Source organism: Mirounga angustirostris, unplaced genomic scaffold, assembly GCF_029215605.1.
Source record: "Mirounga angustirostris isolate CCGP_5_RB_7025 unplaced genomic scaffold, mMirAng1.0.hap1 SCAF_4, whole genome shotgun sequence".
Lineage (NCBI taxonomy): Eukaryota > Metazoa > Chordata > Mammalia > Carnivora > Phocidae > Mirounga > Mirounga angustirostris.
The window spans coordinates 32228078-32237486 of NW_026991712.1; the positions used below are offsets into that span (position 1 = coordinate 32228078).

Consider the following 9409-nt stretch of genomic DNA (forward strand, 5'->3'; position numbering starts at 1 on the left):
TTGCATTAGATGGGTCTTCACCTGGTTATTTGGTCGTTTGTCACAGACTTTAAAATTGGAAGGTGCCATATGGTTTATAATAATGAAATCCCTTCATTATACAGATGAGAACACTGAAGAATGCTAAAGTTTTTCACAGAACTAGTACTACACACCTGGCCTCCTATTTCTCCATCCATGCTTTTACAACACAGGCTAAATGAACAAGCCCCCTTCCCATCACTGATTCCCAGTGTTACGGCTTGAAACAGAACTTGGATTTAAGGTAATGAAACCTGCTTTGTGACACCACAAACAGTAACAAGAAATGCAAAAAAAGGTGGGGATTGGCTAGAAAAGTTGGTCCAATCTCTCATGTATACACTGAGGACTGAGGTTCAATGGGGTGAAGCAATTTACTTGTTTGCATGTTTCAAAAATATCCCTACTGATCTTCTTTTTAATTTGTATTAATCATGCAACAGACAAAAGTGCTGCTAGTGAAATTATAGCGTAATAGTTTTCAACCAAAATTACAACGATTAAACACAAATGTTGGTGTTTTTATAAATATTCACCCCTCCATCAAAGTATGTATTATTCATTCTTGTATGTTCCATGATAGAACAGTGTTTTGGGTACATAGTTGGCACTTAACAATTTGGGGAAATGTTAATATATTGTTAGCAGGAAGCTAGAGAAAGGGATGTGATTTAAAAAAAATATATATATATAATATAATGTGGCTATACCAATAGTCTTTATGATACTATGTAGAAACACTGCATTTATTTGCAATTCAATCACCTGAAAACTATAATTGCTTTGATTAATTTACTATTACTAGTTGTAAGCCATTTAATACTTAAAGAATAAGTGTAAAATGAATAAATAAAAGCACTGACTTTAATTCCATTTTGTTACCCTGTCTTCAAGAAAAGCTAAATTTCGAAGAGGAAAGGTTTGGTTACCTTTAAAGCCAGAGTGACACAAAAATACGTTAAATTTTAAAATGTTAGAAATACCAAAAGAAAAATGTTACAAATATCAAAATTCACTCACGTAACATTGTACAACAACTATACTCAAAAAAAGTACTAACATTCTCAGGCTTTCTACCTTCCTTTTCAAGGTACTTTAAAAAATTGGTCAAATCCACATAAGATTATTCTCCCAATATTTTGATATTTCATTGAGTACTTTGAATTTATATAAATTTGGGGCAAAAATCCAGTGAGTGTTTAGAACTAAAAGTAAATGGGTATCAATGTTCAACATTCAGGAAAAATAGGTAGAAATAAACCACAGGATAAAAACTTTGAAATGAATACCATTGCAGGAAACAACTGAGATAACTGCATATAAAAAAACCTTGTCAAATTAATCTATAAAAATTTAGAAAATTTAGGGTAGGATGGACCAATTTTTATTTTGTTTGTGGCTTCTATTTTCCCTCCTATAACATGTGGGCTTTTGCTTTTTTCTATTACACTTTTTTCCACAGCAGTGTTGCTAAATTTCAGAGCTGCCAACAATCACATTCACCGTAAGGAGTCCTGACTCTCAGTATATAATCCTGACAATTCTTCTAAACTCCAGATATGCATTTCTGTACCACCACCTTGAATTTACACCAGGATGTTCCACCAGTACCTTCAACTTCAAACATCTGAAATCAGCTCATTATTTACTCTCCCTCCCTCATCCCAATCTGCACTTCCTCAAATATTTCCAATCCCCCATGATTTAAAAATTAGCTTCAAGTTAGATTCCCCTCTGGTATAATTCCTTCCTCACCTATCTCTCTACTTCCGTTACCATGACCACACTGGCATTGTGTTGTATAATGAAAAAAAAAAATTGTCTCATGTGTGTCCTGGGTTCCTAGGAGGGAATTCTAAGCCTGTGGAATTTCCTAAGTGATAGGAGTGTCTCTGTGATTCATAGAGGGTCCCTGACCTCCGGGGATAGGATGGGAGCTAGAGAATGAGTTCCCTTACATGGTTCAATGATTCGGTCAATCATGCCTATGTAATGGAACCTCAATAAAAACACTGGACACAAGGCACAAGTAAGCTTCCTGGTTGGTGAACACATCTGTGCGCCAGGAGAGTGATGCATTCGGATTTCATGGGGAGAGGACCAGGAAGCTCTAATTCCAGGACCCTCCCAGGCCTTGCCTTATAAGTGTCTTCATTGGCTGATAATGATATGTCCTTTATATATGTGTGGCTCAGTCGTTAAGCGTCTGCCTTCAGCTCAGGTCGTGATCTCAGGGTCCTGGGATCGAGCCCCACATGGAGCTCCCTGCTCAGTGGAAGCCTGCTTCTCCCTCTCCTCTGCTGCTCCCTCTGCTTGTGCTCTCTCGCTCTCTCTCACATAAATAAACAAAATCTTTAAAAAATAAGAATTAAATAAAAAAATAAATACATACAGATTTGTTAGCCTGGCATTCAAAATTATTTACAAAGTACCCTGGGCTGTGGAAATTAGAGAGAACTGGGTTCAAATCCTATCTTCACCACTATAGCAGTTGGGTAAAATTGGACAATTGATTTTCTTCTTCTTTTATTTTTTATGTATTATTTTTAAGTTTTTATTTAAATTCCAGTTAGTTAACATACAGTGTTATATTAGTTTCAGGAGTATGGTACAATGATCCAACACTTCCGTACATCACCCGGTGCTCATCACAGCTCATCACAATATTTCTTTCCCATAGTTAAGAGTCTCTCATGGTTTGTCTCCCTCTCTGATTTCTTTCCTTTCCATTTTTCCCTCCCTTCCCCTATGATCCTCTGCACTGGTTCTTATATTCCTGAGTGACACTATATGATAATTGTCTTTCTCTGATTGACTTATTTTGCTCAGCATAATCCCCTCCAGTTCCATCCACATCGATGTAAATGGTAAGATTTCATCCTTCCTGATCACTGAGTAATATTCATATATATATATATATATATATATATATATATATATATATATATATGCCACATCTTCTTTATCCATTCATTTGTTTTGTTTAGTTTTAACATCACTTCTGTTAAGTAGGCCAGCCAGTAGGGTTAGAATGTCCATGATTCTTCCCTGCCCCCATCCTCACACACATACCTGTCACCAAATTTTGTAATTCTGTCCTCTAAATTAGCTGTCTCCTCTGCATGTGCACTGTCTCTTCCTTTGTTAGGGTCCCCAACACCTCTCTTCTAGATTACTGCTATGGTGTATCAGTCAGGGTCAAACCAGGAAACAGAAACAACTCTGAGTACCAAAAGCAGAGGGAATTAATTCCAAGGATTTAGTGCTCAGGGGATGGACCGTGAACAATGATGCAGTTTAGATATTAGCAACAGCAAGAAGCCAGGACCTTCCTGGAACTAGAGAGAGAGAGAGAGGAGGAAAAATCACCTGGAAAAGGGTGAAGCTATAGCAGGTTTGTAAGGCTGAAACAGAGATGAGAAACAGTCCTTGATGGAGATGCTTTCTCCTCCCCTTTTCCTCTCACAAAGGTTCTTCTTCCTCTACCCTCACTCCCTTTCAAGACATATTATTCTGCACTGTTACCCTTCTAAAAGGAAATTCTGACATTTATCCCAATGCCAGAAACTCTCCAAATGGTTTTCTGCTCTCTGTAGGTAGTCAAAACTCACCTCTTCTTTTTTTTTTTTTAAATCACCTCTTCTTCAACTGCTATGCTGTGCCATGCCCAACCCTCCCCAAAGACGACTTTGGTTCCCTACATATTCTATTCCCCACACTGGAATCCCCCCTATCCCATATGCTAACACCAGCAAATGCCTTCTCATCTTTCAAGACCTACATGACAAGTCATCTCTGTGATACCATCTTCCATGTTGTCCCTGCCCCTCTCTCCCTCTCCCATTCTTTCTCCCATTCCCTTCCTTCCTCTCACTCCTCTTTTATTCTCACAAGTTGAATCAGGTGTTACCATGTTCCTCTCTGAAAATGTCTATATTGGCATCGATTTCACAGCACTGCAATTGTATGTATGTGTGTGTGTGTGCGTGCGCATGTGTGTATGCACGCACGCACATGCACACAGATGTCAGCATGACTGCTCAGCTACAGGTCTATCCACAGTGCCAAGCTGTACTCTCCTTGAGGGCAGGGGTGTTTATCACGTATCTTTTATCAGCTCAACAATTTCTTGGAAGATGTTTTGAATGAACTCAAGGCATTCAAATATACTTACGTGTTCATATTTTTCTAAGACTGGACAAGTAAAAGCTTAACAAATATTTTACAGGAATGTCTCACTGCATGAGAAAAATGTATTTCTTACATTAGTTTACTCAGGGAGAACATAAGTTCTCTTCCTTCTCTGATGGATTTTAAATTATAGTTTGAGTGGGGTAACTAATTTGACCTGAATCCATGGGCTTAGGATCACTTCTTCCCCTATAATTTCTAATGCTTAAAAGGATATGTGAAAATTCAAATAAAAATTGCACTTCAGGCTTGTGGAAGGTTGAATGGTACTTATGAATTCTGGCAAATGCAATCTCTATATTGTTTTTAATTACTTTTTGGTGGTCCTCCATAAGTTATGTCAAGATTATGCTATTGGATACCAAAGTTCAGAAGACTCTCTTTCCAATTCTCTAACTCTGCTGCCCTATTTATTGGCCATGAGCATCTATCAAAGGCAACAAATGTTTGCCTACATTAATTTAATGCCCACAATAACTACATGAGGGTGGGTTACTATTTTGGCTCTATTTTACAGATGAGGAAACTGAAGCACAGAGAAGTTAGGTACCTTGCCCAAGGTCACTTGCCAGAGGGTAGCAAAACTCAGCTGCAAACCAGCTCTGATGTCAGAGCCCAGATACTTAGCCACTGAAGTACTCTTCCCCATGTGTTAGTGTTTCTTTTCACCAAAGCCCGTGGGCTCAAGAATGGAGAGTAGGGAATAGGCAGCACACAGTGCCCTTCACAGCTTATCCTTCCTGTCCTCTGTTGGATGAAATGTCCAATCAAGGAATGGCATTACTGCTACAAAGTAAGCATTGGGGTCCTTCTGCTGACCAAGGAAGATCTAAAAGTGATGCAGTGTGAAAGCAAATAAAACTAATATTTGCATGTATTTACAACCCGCCTTTCTCAGAAAGGATTTAAGGTGTTTCGCTAAGATATGTACATTACTGACAGATATAATAAATTAAAACAGGTAAAAAGCAAAGCAAAGGGGAAGTTGGGATACAATAGTACAATGTGTGCACACAACAGAGGTCATGAGTTTAGAGAAACTTGCCAACAGCAGGCTTGAAGTCTGGCTCTAAGCTACATAGTAGCCAATGAAAACAGAGAAATGAGATTACATAGTTGATTTTTCTACAAAATACAAACAACGTAGTGGCTCAGAAGCCCAGATATTTCCAGTACTAAAAATAGAGAGAAAATACTTCCATAGTCTTCCAGAGAGGACACTACGCATTGTCAGCATGCCTGGATACCAGAGTATCCAGAAATGAATGTCAGAGACCGCTTCTCACAACATCCCTCCAAAATAAGCATAATGCATATGAAATACAGGACACAGACTCAGTCTTGCCAGAAATATAACTTTATTCTTTTACACATCTTTGAGAAGCACATTAGTATAGTCTGATACCGACTGCCTAGATTTGGATCTTGGCTTTGTCCCTTACCAACTGTGTGACATTGGACAAAACTCTAAACCGCTCTGGGCCTCAGATTTATCACTGACAAAACAGAGATAATGATAGTAACTGCTTCATGGGTTGTGCGAGTCTTCAGTCACTACAGATAAAGTACGTAGAATAGTGTTTGGCACACAGAAAACACTACAGAAGTTTTTACGATTATATTTATTATTCAAAAAGTAAATTTATTTTTTCAAGTCGCAACCTCCCCACTGACAGCAACTTCAAGTTAACCGGTTCAGGGTTCCATCTAAGTCCCAGGGAGCATATTAGTGAACAGCCATTGGGGAGTAGGAGGAGAATTTAGGGGGAAAGGCACCTTGTCTTTTGTGTCATTTATCCATGCCAGCATCTCTTGGGATTTCCTTTCTTCTGGTTCAAAGCTCTTGGTCCAAACAGGTGAGGGTTTCCAGTGACTTGCACCTTGTCAGGTACATGGAGGTCATTATAATTCTGTCCTAGTGTGAAGGGATCACGACACAGTGAGGCTAACTTAGACTCATCTGTCTCTGGGTCTTGCTGACTTCCCAGGCTCTACTTAGGAAAACAGACCCTATTAATTAAGCTACTGGGGGACTCTATCAAAAATCTACCTCCCGGCATTGACTGAAGGAACGGGAAAGTGTGATTTACTCTCCTCTGAGACGTTGTTGTTTAATCACTCATCACTTCTCCTCCATGTGGAGAGCTATTTTACCTCAAGGGGCAGAGGCGAAAGAAGCTTTGCATGGGTCTCGTATCTTTTTCACAAATTCATCTATTTCACAGTCTTGGCTTTTGCGACTCAAAAGACAAGAACTCGCAACTTTTCTCTCTCTGCCTTTCTGATGTAGAATTCCATTTTTGAGACCATGAATGTGGACAGCTGATGGGAAAGCAGGGGATGAAGGGGACTCAAAAGGTCCACAGTACTGGGGTGCTGGGTGACTCAGTCGGTTAAGCGGCTGCCTTCGGCTCAGGTCATGATCCCAGGGTCCTGGGATCGAGCCGCGCATCGGGCTTCTTAGCAGAGCCTGCTTCTCCCTCTCCCTCTGCCGCTCCCCTTGCTTGTGCTCTCTCTCTCTCTCTGTGTCAAATAAATAAATAAAATCTTTAAAAAAAAAAAAAAAGGTCCACAGTATTGTGAATAGAGGGGGTAACTGAACGCTGATTCACATTTCCCAGAATAACCTACCACATAAAATTGCAGCACCTTTCCTAAGCATATTTCAGTTAAGGCAATTCTGTAGTTTTCCAAAACAATGAGGTCCATATTTGAAGTTAGCTTTTCTTCATCTCAACCCCTAGGCAGATTTTAAAGAAGACAGAAGGATGGGCAGACTGAAGAGAAGAGCAATATACTAATTACACAGCTTTTAAAACTTAGATCACGCGCTGGTACTGGTACAGAGCTTTTCCAAAATTCTGACTAGCAAGCACAAGTTCTGGTGCCAGATGATCCATCAGGAGCTCCAAATGGTCTAGTCCAATTTTCAATTCAAGTTATTCTGTAAACTGCAAACAAAACTAAAATAGCGCGCAGCAATTTATATGAGTAATACTCAATTTTCATACCATCAATGCCACTAAAAGGTAACTCTTTTGTGTCATATGCTGCATACTGATAAACTTAGAACAAAAAAACTGCAATCATCGGGAAGGGTCCCCAAAGATCCAGTTCTTTTAGCACCTTCATTTTAGATAGGGAGAAACCATGACTGGAGGGTTGTTCAAGATCACATTTCTTTCCTTTTATATAAATACTCTGAGATAGAAGAACAAAAAATACCACATCTGGTCAGATATATGTGTCGCTCCTCCTAGAATTTTGCCACGTGACCGTCATGATGCCCCATTTTGTTCTGTAATTCTTCATAGTTTCTACAACTTAATTTAAAAGGTCTAAAGTAAACTCAGCAAGTACCCCATAAAGTTGTAAATTCCTCATAGATAAGCATTTATGCCCACCTCTATCTCCCACGGTGCCTAGTAAAATACTTAGCAGAAAGCATATGGTAAGGTGCTTGTTAAATGGTGATGATGCTGTGCTTCCCGTCCCAGGGTCTGCATCTCTGTCGGCAAATACCTATCCATTTAAATATCTATCTATTCCTAGTTATAATGTGTCTTGGTATAATTTCCATGCAAGCCGCTGGATCCCCCCAAAGCATTTACTACATTCTATACCTTTTATGTTCTGCCACTCATCATCATCATCAAAGCTCATCAAAGTGGAGGCACAAATATTGCCCATTAATACTTCCTTTTACACTCTTCAAAGTACCCTTCTTATTACCAGACTTTCTCGCATTTTAAGGCAACTATTCACCTCCAGAGCACTATGTTTGGCTACATTAAGTTATGTCCAACTTTCTTCTCTACTCTATGGGTGAAATGCTATGTGCTCTAGATATCATCTTTCCAGTGTAAATCATAAATACTGTAAGCCATCCCCCAAATTCAGAAGCTATCTTTTAACCCTCCGTTCTAGAATATTTCTCTGGAATGTCTTGTCATTTCACATTTTGAAGTAGAGCAAGCTGATATGCAAACGGTATCAGCCACTGCATTGTAAAAGTTAAAATAACATTTTCTATTTTGTTTTAAGTATTCTCTCTGATGAAGGTAAACTTTATAACATGAGAGTAAGAAAATAATATTGACAAAAGTATTTACTAAGAAACTGTTCTATATTTTAATTCAATATAGATTATTATTTCTAATAATTATTATTGAAAATACAAGAATCTACATTGAAAATACAATAAAGCATTGTATTAGACATATAGGAACAACTATGTTTAACAATTTTAACGCAAATATTTTTATTCCCTTTAAGATTATCTAATGATTAAAAAATCTTTTCCTACTCTCCAGAGTTCATTATATGCATACAGAGATGGTAAAGGGAAATTATTCTACTGACCAGAGAAAAAGAATAAAAGGTTAATGTTTTTAACTATTTAAAATAGTAGGGGCAACAGAGGCACTTAAGCTGGTGCTTATTTAAAATATAATCTTATAAAAATTCCAAGAGTCTCTAAATAACCATGGAAGGTCAGGAGCAGCTGTTTCAGACAAATAAGTTTTGAATCTTGAATATATTCTCTGCAGTGATTCTTTCCATGACGGTGTGTTAGTGCCTTAGAATAATATATTTTATGGCAAACCCCTTAAAATAAAGCTAACACTCAACAGAATAAAGTGTTTGGAACTACAACTCATAGGTTATATCATATTGACAGCTTAGTATTTCAGAAACAGTCTATGGATATATATACCTTGTGAGAGTAATACCAGTTCATAATACAAACGACAATTATGCATACCTTTGAAGCTTTCATTTTTCTCTAATTCCAACTTTCACTGCTTTCCAGAGACTCTCTTTGGGAAAAATATTGGCATATATGTGAAAAGCAAACACATTTAAATTTTAACACATTCCATAGTCTTTAGGCTCTTAACACTGTCAAGTGATCTTCAGTCAAAGACCATCTGGAACACACCTGTTGTTGAACAAATGTGGGTTTATTGACTCACTGCAATGAGGGGAACTGCAAGGAGTCTCAGCAAATATGTTAGAAATAACTTAAAGGATGTGGACTTCTGTTAGGTGATTTTGGGGAAAGTTTAAAAAAGCAGGACTGAATGGACAAAGAAGATGTGATAGATAGATGATAGATAGATAGATAGATAGATAGATAGATAGATAGATAGATAGATAGATAGATAGATAGATAGATGATAGATAGATAGATCGA

General features: G+C 38.0%; 1 protein-coding gene across 4 annotated transcripts in view; it reads right to left on the reverse strand.

The window, feature by feature from the left end:
• Nucleotides 1–9409, reverse strand: part of ZFPM2 (zinc finger protein, FOG family member 2) — a 459697-nt gene that overhangs the window by 394225 nt on the left and 56063 nt on the right. The gene's annotated exons all lie outside the window — the stretch shown is intronic.